The sequence below is a fragment of the Cynoglossus semilaevis genome, chromosome W (genome assembly GCF_000523025.1).
Source record: "Cynoglossus semilaevis isolate Cse_v1.0 chromosome W, Cse_v1.0, whole genome shotgun sequence".
Classification (NCBI taxonomy): Eukaryota; Metazoa; Chordata; class Actinopteri; order Pleuronectiformes; family Cynoglossidae; genus Cynoglossus; species Cynoglossus semilaevis.
In genome coordinates, this window is record NC_024327.1 from 9352692 (window position 1) to 9366682 (window position 13991).

The 13991-nt window shown below is 40.4% G+C and overlaps 1 pseudogene; it reads left to right on the top strand.

Moving 5' to 3' along the window:
* The first annotated feature begins 1393 nt into the window (after positions 1-1393).
* LOC103397134 (death-associated protein kinase 1-like) overlaps positions 1394-13991 on the top strand; it is a 29277-nt pseudogene continuing 16679 nt past the window's right edge.

Below are 13991 nucleotides of genomic sequence, written 5' to 3' on the forward strand. Positions count from 1 at the left end.
ATTTGAATAAATCAGAAAAAAAAAACTTCTGAACTGTTGTGTGGCTTCTGTGTTCAAGTTGTGGTTTATTGTTTAGCTCTTATTTTGGTCAACGCTTCAACTGCAAATGGTCTAAAACTCTGCCTCGCCCCTTATATTAAGAACCTTGTCCACTGATCTTAAAACATGTCCTGAAGAAAATCTTTCTTCTTCACATTGACACACACTTTCTTAGGGGACTAATCAACTCTTACCTGATTGTCTAACTTGACCCTGAGGCTTTCCTGCCCCCTCCCCACTGAACCACCGTCCTGCACTAAATCCAGAACTTTCAGTACTCCACCTTTGTCTGGTTTATTTCTTTTCATTTGTTGGTTGAACTTGAAAATCCTCAAAACTAAATGACTAAAGTACAGTATTACCAAAGTAATAAAATAAATATATATACAGTTGTGTTCAAAATTATTCAACACCAATGTTGTAAAGGGTTTTAGTGAAATCAATATATATTTGTAATAGTGTTCATAATGAAATCTTACAAGGACTTGTAAATTAGCTTAATGAAACTAAAAAGACAGAAATAGTTTGTCTGATACAGTATCAAATTTTTGTGATTTCTTCACTGCCAAAATTATTCAACCCCTTAAAGATTACCACACTTAAGAGCTGAGGTTCAATCAAATCTTTCAATCAGGTCTTGAAAATGTTTAGATGTGAACAGAACCATAATGAGCAACAATAAAGAAGATTTAAAAAGAACTGTGGTACTCGGCTCGTTCTAGACAATTACTTGTATCTTTGCAACATGGTGAAGTCCAGGGAACGGTCAAAGAAGTCAAAAGAGAAGGTAATTTCTCCTCATAAGAAAGGATATGGATATACAAAGAGATAGCAGAGACATTAAACATTTGAAGAGACACAATTGGAAGCATTATTCCCAAGTTTAACGCTAAAAGCACAGTGGATATGCTACCTGGGCGGGCAGAAAGAGGATGCTGACGCTCACTGCAGTCTGGTACCTGAAGCAAAGAGTGGAGAAAAATCCCCAGGTGACTGCTAAAGAACTGCAAAATAATTTGTCAGATGGAAGTACTCAGGTTTCAGCTCTGACTATAAGACAGACACTGTGAGATGAAGTCCTCCATGCCAGAATCCCCAGATGCCACCCCTTGCTGACTCAGAGTCGACTCCAGTATGTAAAAAACCACGTGGACAAACCACAAAGGTTTTGGGATACTGTACTGAAACAAAATTAGAACGCTTTGGGCCTATGGATCAACAGTATGTCTGGAGAAGGAAGAACAAGGATTATGAAGAAAAGCACACCTTGCCTACTGTGAAGCATGGTGGGGTCATGCTTTGGGGCTGTTTTGGTTCTTCAGGTACAGGGAATCTCCAGCATGTGCAAGGTACCATGGATCCCATTAACTACCAGGAGATCTTGCATGTAAATGTCATGCAGTGAGTCACAAACCTGAGGCTTCCGTCTCCATGTTGGACATTCCAACAGTCCCAAGCATACCAAATCTACTAGAGCTTGGCTGCAGACAAAGGGCTGGAACATTCTGGAGTGGCCATCGCAATTACCCGACTTAAATTCAATTGAAAATCTCTGGTGGGACTTGATGGCAGTTGCAGCATGCAAGCCCAAGAATGTGAATGAACTGGAGGCTTTTGGTCATGAGGAATGAGCTAAGATACCTGTAGATCGCTGCAACAAGCTTGTGTCAAGCTATGTTTCACATTAGTAGAAACATACTCTACTCTACTCTACTCATAACTGCCAAAGGACTAAGTACTAAGGATGCAAACAGAAAGGACATTTGTTGGTATATCACCAGAAATATAAAAATTGTAATTTCAGTTGCATTTGTCTAGTTTACAAGTCCATCTTTGATCTGATTACAAAAAAGATGTCAAACTTGCTAAAACACTTTACTGCAGTGGGGGTTGAATAATTTTGAACACAACTGTATATAAATACATATATAAAAATGGCAAGCCTTTGAGTTAAAGTTCAGCAGAAGCCCACTGACATTTGAAGACATTACAGCTGCTGTCTGGAAACATTGCCACTGAGTATGTCTGTAACCTTTGTGTAAAATAAAACAGTAAGCTCAAAATAATTTTTAACTAGGGTGTTATAAAAATATATACAGTATTTTTTTAGAGGTGAAAAAAATTCATTTAGATCAGTGGTAAAGTGGCAAAGTGTGTGTTTGAGTAGGATGACTGTGCTAGTCTGAAGCTGACACCCGACACCCCCCTCCACTCCCCTCGTTCATCTCCACACGCACCCTGACACATACAGAGTCACAGTCATATGATATTTAAGTATATTTTCATGACCCTATTTAACAAATTGATCATCTCTTGACTTAATACTCCCAGCTCCTTCTGTTTATTCTCCTCCTGATGGATGTATTGTCAGTATGGTTGCAACTCTGGGTACACATCCCACCTACTGAGCAACAAACATTGCTCTGATTGGCTCTCACCCTCATTTGTTCCTCTGGTAACAGGACAAAATCAGCACTGATTGGACATTCCTGTCAGTCTCTTACTAGTTGACTAATAGCATCAATTCATTTTGTTCATCGTATTGTAACCCCACATGACTTCATATTTAGTTACCGTTTGGTTTTCATGTAAACAACGTAAAAGAAGGTCTTGACTAAATAACACAGGACCAGACTTCAACTCTTGGCCTCGAGTTGCTTTTTAAAGATGTTTTCTTAAAGTCTTAAAATCTTTATGTGTCCATCTGTGAGGTTCTGACTGACAATGGGGCAAGGACAGCTGATATGAGGTCATACAGAGGTCAAATGTCAAACTGTGTGATAAAGGTGTATTTCATCATTTTCATATTCCTGTCTTTTATACAGTAGGGTATAAATAAACAACGGTGAAATACTCCCAATAGTTAAGATTGTTTAAATGTAATACAGCAGATTGTGTAATGTTGAAAGAATTCACCCTGACATGCTGTTAACTGGCTTCAGAAATGTTCTTATTAACCCTTGTGTGGTGTTCGCGCACATGCACCCACACACGCACACGCACGCACGCACGCCCACACACACACACACACAGCACGCCTAGACAGGAGGAGGACAGAGTGTAGGTACACAGAACATACCAATAACATATAAATGTGACCTAACAAAGGTAAAGGGCAAATATTAACCATATATATTGTTTATACTGCTTGTAATTGGGATAAGGTAAACATCTGTTCAGTATTTTAACATGAAAGTGTTGATTGTGAGGCATCAAAAGCCATAAAATGCAACGGGTCCATCAGACCCACAAACACTGGCTGAGTAACAACAATATGAACATTACACAAGGGTTAACTAAAGCGGAGAACGCATATTGGTAAACATTTTTTAAAACTTTTATCTATTTAAAATTGTTTAACTTTTTTTTTATTAAACAGTGAAGTTTAAGTTCACTGAATTTACAATGAAGCATTTTGGCCAAAGATCTTTAATATATTCCTGTCCATCCCTTCACTGAAACAGACTGTTTCTACCATTGTCATAACATAGACTTGGTCAGTGGTTTGAACTCACTTTGTTGCTGGTCGCTCCGTACAGACAGAGTCTGGCGGGCTCTGTAAACGTGACGGGGGACGATGTGAAGAAGTTGGATGTGCTGTCCAACGACCTGGTCATCAACATGCTGAAGGCCTCCTACAGCACCTGCTGTATGGTTTCTGGGGAGCACAAGGATCTCATCATCACTCCCAAAGATAAGAGGTTGAGTAAAATGAACAAGCTGAACATCGTCGTCCGCTGGATCCTGGAACATGACCTTCGACTGGCAAATGTACAGCAATTACACACTTACAATAATTCTGTTCATGTCTTCATGTTACCATAATGTAAAATGTTGCTGATGGTTAAAAGTAAAGACACTAAGATTCAGAACAATTAAAAGGATATTGTTAACAAATGTAGTTGGAATTAAGTATAAGGATAAAGTTCCTTGTTTTTGGTTTACTTTCAAAACAGGGAAAGTACAGGGCCTATTTTGAGCCTCTGGATGGCTCCAGTAACATCGACTGCCTGGCTTTAATCGGAACAACATTTGCTATTTACAAACGGGTGAGTGTGACCCCTGGAAAGGTTACAATAATAACTGCTGCTTTGCACAACAAACTTGTTGATGTGGTCTGCATCTGCACCTTATATTTATTCACTCTAATCTATCAAATTTAGATTTTATGTTAAAAAAAGAAAGAAAAAAAGTCTTTCAGTCTTTGTATTTCTATCTGCAATTACACTTAACAGACTCTAGAGGGAAATGTTGAGCACCACCCATTGCTAATCTGCAGTCATGGAAAACATGAAAAAGGGAAACTAATCAATGTACCAACTAAATGTTTTTTCTCTATTACTGTGGCCCAGATATCTGAGGGGGAGCCCATAGAGAAAGACGACCTGCAGCAGTGCAACAACATTGTATGCGCAGGATACGCCTTATTAGGCCATAAGGTGAACCCTATTATCATTTTATCTCGATCCGACGTCTGCGAACTACACGATCTTAACTTCATAAAAAATAACGAGTTACGTTAAATTTACAGCAAAAAGTTCGTCGCAAAAGGATGCCCATTTTTTATGGTTTCTTCAGGGCGTAATAAGATTTTGGTTCGCGAGCGGTGGCACGGATCGACACGTGATCGTGCTAGCCCAATCGAGCAGCTGATTGATGTCAACACTTCCGGCAACATGGTTACCTCGTGGTTTTACTTAACGTTACCGATAGAGAGGAATTCTCCCAAAAGTCTTATAAAGTGGGCCAAATGGATTCTAAACAGTGCTTTATACATAGCCGCCTGCACGAAGAACAATGAGGAAAATAGATGATAAGGTGAACTTTCTCTGTTAAGTCATTTTGATCAATAAAAGGAAGTAATCAATGACAAGGACCATTTGTTTATTCATTCGTTCATTTATTCGCTTCTAACTAAATACAACACTGATCAATCAGAAAATGTTTTTTATGTTTTAATAAAATTCTTTATTAAAACATATATACATATGTACAATATATAAAACAGTACAAAACAGTATAAAAAATAATAGTAATGTTAACAATGCAACCACTGCAATACAACTCTGAGGCAATAGGCTACACATGACATGTTAGTCTTCACTGTCAGGGCAGTCATCATACTCCTCCTCAATTTCCTTTGAGTTTGCACAGTTGCAACACCTCCTGCAGATATACAGGAACACCTACCTGTCTCACAGGCACTCTCATTGCAGCTGCAGTGTATGACATGCAACACACTGTCAGGGACCGGATTTCTTGTCATCCATGTGACATGTAGTTTTACATCTTCTAGGTGCCAACCGTATCCAGCAGGTGATGGAGCACCTATATTTTGTTTGATGCAGGACCTCATGACTGCAGCCTGATAATTTGCCCTTTTGCAGTGCTGATGGAGAGCATCACTTGTAGGGGGAATAGACAATTCTGGCAAGGCTGATGATACCATACAGAAAGCCTTGTCCCTAGCCTCATTGACATTTTCAGCAGCCAGCTGATCATACAAGTGTCATACATATTTGCAAAGTAGTGCAAATGTTGAATGGTCCAAGTTAAAGTTAGCACCCAGATTTTTAAAAGCCTTGAGGTACTCTTAAGGGTGAGAAACCTTAAGAGTACCTCAAGGCTTTTAAAAATCTGGGTGCTAACTTTAACTTGGACTGAAAATGTCTTTCTTTTGCCTTTACCATAAAAAGCACTTGTGGAGTCACACCCAGAGAATGTACAGTATGTAAGATAATCAAGGCTGAACACACAGGTTCCGAGAGCTGATGACTGTGTTGTTATGTGTTGCTTTAATAAACCACATTACCCATGATGCACTAGGCAATAGGTTACCAGGAGAGACCATGTACTCGGGGGGGAGTTCCAGTAAAGTTTTCGGCATAAACCCACGCTGACCGTGTGTGTGTCTTTGCTAAGTGCACTACACGGCATGACATGGTGTCAGATGGTGAAAATCTTTAAAGGGAAGAAGGAAAGTGTTGCAGTGACGAGTGAGCAAGTTTGAGCCGTGAGGTCGTGTTTACGAGTGCAGAAGCGAACTGTTCAATGCCAGTGTTACCGGCGCCAGAGCTAGGGGTCTCTGGTTCGGCAGCACGAACCACTCAGGCGGCGGGCACTGAGCGTGGTAAAACGGTGAATCTGGGGATCCAAACACAACACGAGAGCTGTTAGCTCAATCGACTGCTGCTCGGCAGGTTTTTTCTCTGCACATGCATATACACATTATAAGAAAAACAAACCAACTACTCTCAGAACAATATTAACAAACAACAACTAATAACTAATGTGGATAAAATATATTCATGTGTTCATAGTTTATAGAAGTATGCAACATATATAATCATGTTTTAAAAAGATCATAAGAGATGTGCTAAAACATATAACCAGCTTGAACATAAAATGCTGCTTAAAGCTAGAACTGAAAACATGCAGATGTAGAGAAGGAGCTGCGAGGTTGAGATAAAACCAAGGTTTGTTGTGAAAAGAGGAGTACTTGGTGTGATGGGAAACAGAAACTTTTAGATGCTAAGAGAGAAAGATCTGACTTTGGATAAGGCCGTGGATTTGTGCAGGGCATCACAGCGCTCACGCGAGCAAGTCAAAGAACTGGCCAAAACTGAAATGGCGGTGCATGCAGTAAAAACAAAGGAGCAGTACAAGAAACGCCAAGGTAAACAAAACAAAGAGAAAATGCTGGAAGTCAGTTGCAAAAAATGCGGAGGCAGTCACGCACCAAGAACATGTCCAGCTTTTGGAAAAACGTGCAATAATTGTGGCAAAAGAAACCATTATGCGAAATGTTGCACGTCTGAAACAAAGAAAAAACTGCATACAATGGATGAGGAACCAGATGAGTTCTTCGTAGATGTAGCGCAGGCACCCCATGCTGAAAAAGAATGCTGAAGAATGAAAGTAACAGGCTACATTGGAGAAAGTGTACCAGTTAAAGGCAGCTGTATAGCAACATTCCAACGCAAGGGCCAGATATTAAAGGCACAGTTGCTGATTGTTGAAAAGAAAGTGCAACCAATACTAGGACTAACTGCATGTGAGAAACTCAATCTAGTGAAGAGAGTGTTTGTGGTGGTGTCACAGACAGCTGATAAACAGAACAGACAACAGTGATCAAGAGACACTTATGACAGAGTTCAAAGATGTTTTCGAGGGACTAGGCTGCTTACAGTTGCACCAATAGTTCACGCATGCCGAAAAGTTCCATTTGCACTGAGAGAAAAACTGAATGAAGAGTTGGCAAGAATGGAAAAGCTGAAAGTCATACAGGAAATCAATAAACCGACAGATTGGGTGAGTTCACTCGTCATTGTACAAAAGAAAAATGGTGCATTACGCATATGTCTGGATCCCAGAGATCTGAATAAAGCAGTCAAGAGGGAGCATTTCAAGTTGCCAACCCGTGAGGAGATTATGTCCTAGTTTGCAGGAGCCAAGTGGTTTAGTAAGCTCGATGCATCTTCCGGGTTCTGGCAGATGAAGCTCGATGACGCTAGTTCAAGACTCTGCACCTTCAACACGCCAGAAGGGAGATATTGTTTCCTCCATCTTCCATATGGAATCCTATCTGCTCCAGAGGTCTATCACAAGACTATCCACACCACATTCAAGCACATTCCAGGAGTCACAACCATGATGGATGACGACATAATGTGGGGATCCACAAGAGAGGAACATGACACAAGGCTACGGCAAGTGCTTGAGCGTACACAAAATGTCAACTTGAAGCTAAACAGAGACAAATGTCAATTCGCAGTCAAGTCACTGACGTTCATCGGAGATGTTGTGTCTGAGAAAGGGGTGAGTCCTGACCCGAGAAAGACATCAGCCATAGTCAATATGGAGAGGCCTCAGAACAAGGAAGAGGTGAGACGATTCTTAGGGATGGTCACATACCTAGCTAAGTTCATAGCCCAGCTGTCTGCCATTTCGGCTCCACTCAGGATGCTGCTAGAGCAGAAAAATGAGTGGATGTGGCTACAACAGCAAGAGGAGTGTTTTCAGATGCTGAAAAAGATACTCTTCTCAGAGCCTGTGCTTAGGTTCTACGATCCTAAACGAGAGACAAAAATCTCCACTGATGTGTCTCAGTATGGCTTAGGAACTGTCCTTCTACAGTTGCACGAGGAAACATGGCAACTAGTGGCCTATGTGTCGAGAGCCCTCACCAGTGCCAAGGTCAATTATGTGCAAATGTGTATGTAGATCCAAAGGAATGGATGGATCCGGAGTTCCCTGTGAGAATGTGGATTGGGAGTCTTCCCATCGTTCCCAGGGAGTAGAGGTGTTTTGGCCTTTGGTGTCTTAGCAGCTTCCTGCTTTCAGACCCAAACCAAATGTGAAAACCACTGAAATCTAACACTGTCCTCTGTGAATACAGAGTATGTTAATACGACTGCAGAAACACGATGTGAAATTGACATATACACCAGGAAAATACATGTATGCAGCTGATAGACTGTCACGGGCAGTTGACAAACATGAGAATCCGGACAAGGAAGTATGTGCTGACATACAGGCATATGTTGATATGATTACGACGTCACTTCCTGTTTCAAGTGAAAGAACAAATCAGACAAGAAACTGAAAAGGATGAGACATTGAAAGAGCTCAAGAGGACGATCAAATAAGGCTGGCCTGAACACAAGAGCGACTGTCTGCAGCGAGTTCAAGATTAATGGACCTGTAAGACAGAACTGACTGTGGTCGACAACATTGTGTTCAAGGGCAACAAGTTTGTAATCCCGTCTTCAATGCGCAAAGACATGCTGAAGAAGATACATGAAGGGCATCTGGGGGAAGAAAAGTGTAAACGCAGAGCTCGTGAAGTCATGTATTGGCCAAGGATGAACCAAGACATAGGCCACACCACAGCTTCATGCGAAGTGCGCTTGACTTGCCGTTTGAAACATCAGGCCGAGCCTAGTGGTGACAGACTAACTCTCAAACTACCCTGAGGTTGCGACCTTGCAAACAACATCTCAAGGCAGTCATTGCGTTCCTGAAGACCATATTTGCAAGACATGGAGTCCCATGTGAACTTATATCGGATAATAGTCCACAGTTCGCAAGTAGTGCTGACTTTGCAAAGGAATGGGGGTTTCAGCACATAACATCTAGTCCACATTATCCCAGGTCCAATGGCCTTGCAGAGAGCTCAGTCAAAGTTGTCAAAGGACTCATGAAGAAAGCACTTCATGGAAAAGAAGACTTTCATCACAGCCTGATGATTTACAGGAGTGCGCCACTGCAGAATGGCTTGTCCCCAGCCCAAATGCTAATGGGGCGATGCTTGAGAACCAATCTGCCAATGCATGAGAATCTCTTAACAGCCAAAGGAAATCAAAATGGACAAAGAAAAAGAGAAACAAAAACAGCAACATGACAAAAGAGCAAAAAACTGCGTGAATTAAGGCCAGGAAAACATGTCAGGATCAGAGATCATGTGACAGGCATCTGGGATATGCATGGTACAATGCAAAAAGAGGTGGCACCCCGCTCTTCAGACAGAGCATGGAGGGTCTCTGAGAAGAAACCGTGTCGATCTCATGCCACAAATGTCAAGCCAGACAGGGGTGGAACAGCCCGACATAACACCTAAAGCCAGAGACAACACCCTCAAGCATAATGAGGAACTGGAAGTTCCTCACTTACTCTCCTCCTAAGACACCTTGCAGGTCAAAGCACACTATTCAGCCTCCCAAGAGTCTCACTGAAAGTTGCTGAACACTAGAGACTGTAAATTTGTTGTGTGTGAGGGAAGAAAAAGGTTAATAATATTGTGATATTGTGGATGTTTGAAACAGAGCATTTAGAGTAAGGTAATGCAAGGTACATTAGGTCTTGGACATAGTCTTAGTTGGGTTAAAAGTTAATTTCTTCTTCTTAAGGGGGTAGATGTGTTGTTATGTGTTGCTTTAATAAACCACATTACCCATGATGCACTAGGCAATAGGTTACCGGGAGAGACCATGTACTTGGGGGGAAGTTCCAGTAAAGGTTTCGGCATAAACCCACACTGACCGTGTGTGTGTTTTCTAAATGCACTACATGGCATAACAATGACACCTTGGTAATGTCAATGATGCATGTCCTGTTGCCCGTCCCTGTGAAAAAATATAATCTGCATGGTATGATAATAATAATAATAATATACATTTTATTTCATAGGTAAATTTGTCTGCAGACTTACAGCAATGACTGCCACAGTGCCAGCCATCAGTGTCAGGGCTCTTAATGATGACAGTTGTGTGCTCCTGTGCAGCATGCTGTGCATGCAAAAACACCCTTGTGTCACATTTTTCAAGATCACACTGCAGGTCTTCAACAGCATGAACAGATTGTACACCCTCCATTACAGTCATACAGTGACATTGATCCCTATGTGTTAAGATCTGTTACAGTAGATTAATTATACATACTATTACTCATAAATATAGTTATTGTGGTTTCAGCTGTAGTTTTAAACAATTTTACAGTTACAATTTACAGCAGAGAAACAATTCTGAATCTGTGAGGTCAAGTCCACTGGTTAACAAACATGAGGTGAGAGTGTCCGATGCATCGTGCAGCCACAGATGTGCGGTCACTTCTGTTCTGACCTGAGCATGTAAGCCACGGTCGACTTAGACAGGATGATGACAGGTCAGCCCTGTCAGCTGAGTTGCAGGACGCTGACATACTCTCTGCAGGAAACACCCTGTTCCATAGGAAACTGTTACACATGCCCACTCAGCACATTACGCACTGTGATGAACATTTGAAAATTAGCTTTTTTTTTTCAAATATAAAATCATAGTAAACTTTTGATGTAATATATATATTACATGCTATATTTTTAACTGCATTTCTTAAGAGGTTTTTGTTGTTGTTTTTTTTACAGTTTGACATGAAAAACATTGTCCATCCATCCATTTTCATCCGCTTATCCGTTACCGGATCGCGGGGGCAGCAGTTGCCACCCAAATCGCACTGCACCGTACCAACTCCCCTGAACCTTCCTGCAGGTGGCGAGTCCACTGGAAGGTACCAACCGCCCTAACCGGGATTCAAACTTTCCCAGGAGGTGAACCCTGGGGTTCCACACCAATGACAGAGACATTGCCTCTGGGCCAAAGCGCCACGAAAAACGTTGTATAATGTCAATTTAAATTTAATTTCAAGTTATTTGTATTCAATTTTATAGTGTATTTTTATGGAACCTAAATTAAACATACTTTGGAACATACTGTTCTAACAGCATTAAACATTAAAGTTAAGTCATTAAAGTCTAAATTGTGGTAAAAATTTGAGCGACCTTTGGGTTGATTTAAAACTTTTAACAAACATTTCCTAAATTTGTCTCGTCTATTGTTTGAGCACAGCAAAATTGATAAAATGTAACAAGAACTTGAGCGTTCCCTGGCATGGCTTGGTAAAATCATTAGCTTAAGATGTCACACAAATCAGTGTTGCTGGAAACGACATGACGTTGCGTCATACCAGTGGCCAGAAATTAACGACTATTGAGAAAAATATTACAGCATTTGCGTTATGGCGGGCCACAGGACAAGCCGTTCAGTTGACAGTTTATCGTACATGTTAAAGTGTAAGACAAAGTTTTACCTTAAAATCACTTAATTGGTTGTAGGGAGGCACGTAAAGACAAGTGAATTACGTGACTACTCAGCTAAAATGTACTTTTTAAGACAAATATTTACATTTATTTCTGAATTATTTTATGACATATCACACTTAAAAATCCACTGTTTGTTAATTCATCATGTTCCTCACCACAGATCAGGCCTGATGTAGCACATTTTATTGGTAGGAAACTGCTGTAGTAACTCCCAAGTGTACTTACTGTATATCAGGTTGAGAAATATGTAAAAGTTGTGTGACAGGGTTGGTCTAAAACTATAAAATCTTAATGAGAGTTATACAGTCTATTTTTCTCTTTTACTTCTGTTGTGTTATTCCCCGCTCTGCATATTTGATTTAGCTAAACGTTTTACGCCGGATGCCCTTCCTGACGCAACCCTCACCATTTATCCGGGCTTGGGACCGGCACTATAAACACGGCTTCGTGTACCCTAGTGGCTGGCTTGGATACTGGTTAATATATCATTAAAATAGTTTTTACGTTGTGGTATTGACCTGATGACTCTACTCTGCACATAGAGTCAGAGTAGAGTAATCTCTTTGTAGTTGATATTACTTTCTCAGTAAGGTGTATGTCATGAGGTGTGATTATTTTTGTCTTGACAGATTTACAAAGGATAGGATTCATAGGAAAGAAAAACACTTTTGCCACTTTACTAACTTAATAAAACAGGAAGTTTGAACTCTGTTTATAGCACATCCTGCAGGGGGCACTAACATTTGAAAGCTGAGTTGCAGGACGCTGACATACTCTCTGCAGGAAACACCCTGTTCCATAGGAAACTGTTACACATGCCCACTCAGCACATTACGCACTGTGATGAACATTTGAAAATTAGCTTTTTTTTTTCAAATATAAAATCATAGTAAACTTTTGATGTAATATATATATTACATGCTATATTTTTAACTGCATTTCTTAAGAGGTTTTTGTTGTTGTTTTTTTTACAGTTTGACATGAAAAACATTGTCCATCCATCCATTTTCATCCGCTTATCCGTTACCGGATCGCGGGGGCAGCAGTTGCCACCCAAATCGCACTGCACCGTACCAACTCCCCTGAACCTTCCTGCAGGTGGCGAGTCCACTGGAAGGTACCAACCGCCCTAACCGGGATTCAAACTTTCCCAGGAGGTGAACCCTGGGGTTCCACACCAATGACAGAGACATTGCCTCTGGGCCAAAGCGCCACGAAAAACGTTGTATAATGTCAATTTAAATTTAATTTCAAGTTATTTGTATTCAATTTTATAGTGTATTTTTATGGAACCTAAATTAAACATACTTTGGAACATACTGTTCTAACAGCATTAAACATTAAAGTTAAGTCATTAAAGTCTAAATTGTGGTAAAAATTTGAGCGACCTTTGGGTTGATTTAAAACTTTTAACAAACATTTCCTAAATTTGTCTCGTCTATTGTTTGAGCACAGCAAAATTGATAAAATGTAACAAGAACTTGAGCGTTCCCTGGCATGGCTTGGTAAAATCATTAGCTTAAGATGTCACACAAATCAGTGTTGCTGGAAACGACATGACGTTGCGTCATACCAGTGGCCAGAAATTAACGACTATTGAGAAAAATATTACAGCATTTGCGTTATGGCGGGCCACAGGACAAGCCGTTCAGTTGACAGTTTATCGTACATGTTAAAGTGTAAGACAAAGTTTTACCTTAAAATCACTTAATTGGTTGTAGGGAGGCACGTAAAGACAAGTGAATTACGTGACTACTCAGCTAAAATGTACTTTTTAAGACAAATATTTACATTTATTTCTGAATTATTTTATGACATATCACACTTAAAAATCCACTGTTTGTTAATTCATCATGTTCCTCACCACAGATCAGGCCTGATGTAGCACATTTTATTGGTAGGAAACTGCTGTAGTAACTCCCAAGTGTACTTACTGTATATCAGGTTGAGAAATATGTAAAAGTTGTGTGACAGGGTTGGTCTAAAACTATAAAATCTTAATGAGAGTTATACAGTCTATTTTTCTCTTTTACTTCTGTTGTGTTATTCCCCGCTCTGCATATTTGATTTAGCTAAACGTTTTACGCCGGATGCCCTTCCTGACGCAACCCTCACCATTTATCCGGGCTTGGGACCGGCACTATAAACACGGCTTCGTGTACCCTAGTGGCTGGCTTCTGGCTATTCAGGCTATTGTGAATAAGGCCTTTTTTTAGCTTCACTGCACCTGAGCTTCTGTCCTTGGTCTAACAATGTGAAGAGGAAAGAGTCTAAAAAAAAAAAAAAAAATTAAATTTTAGATTTGGGTCTGTTTTGG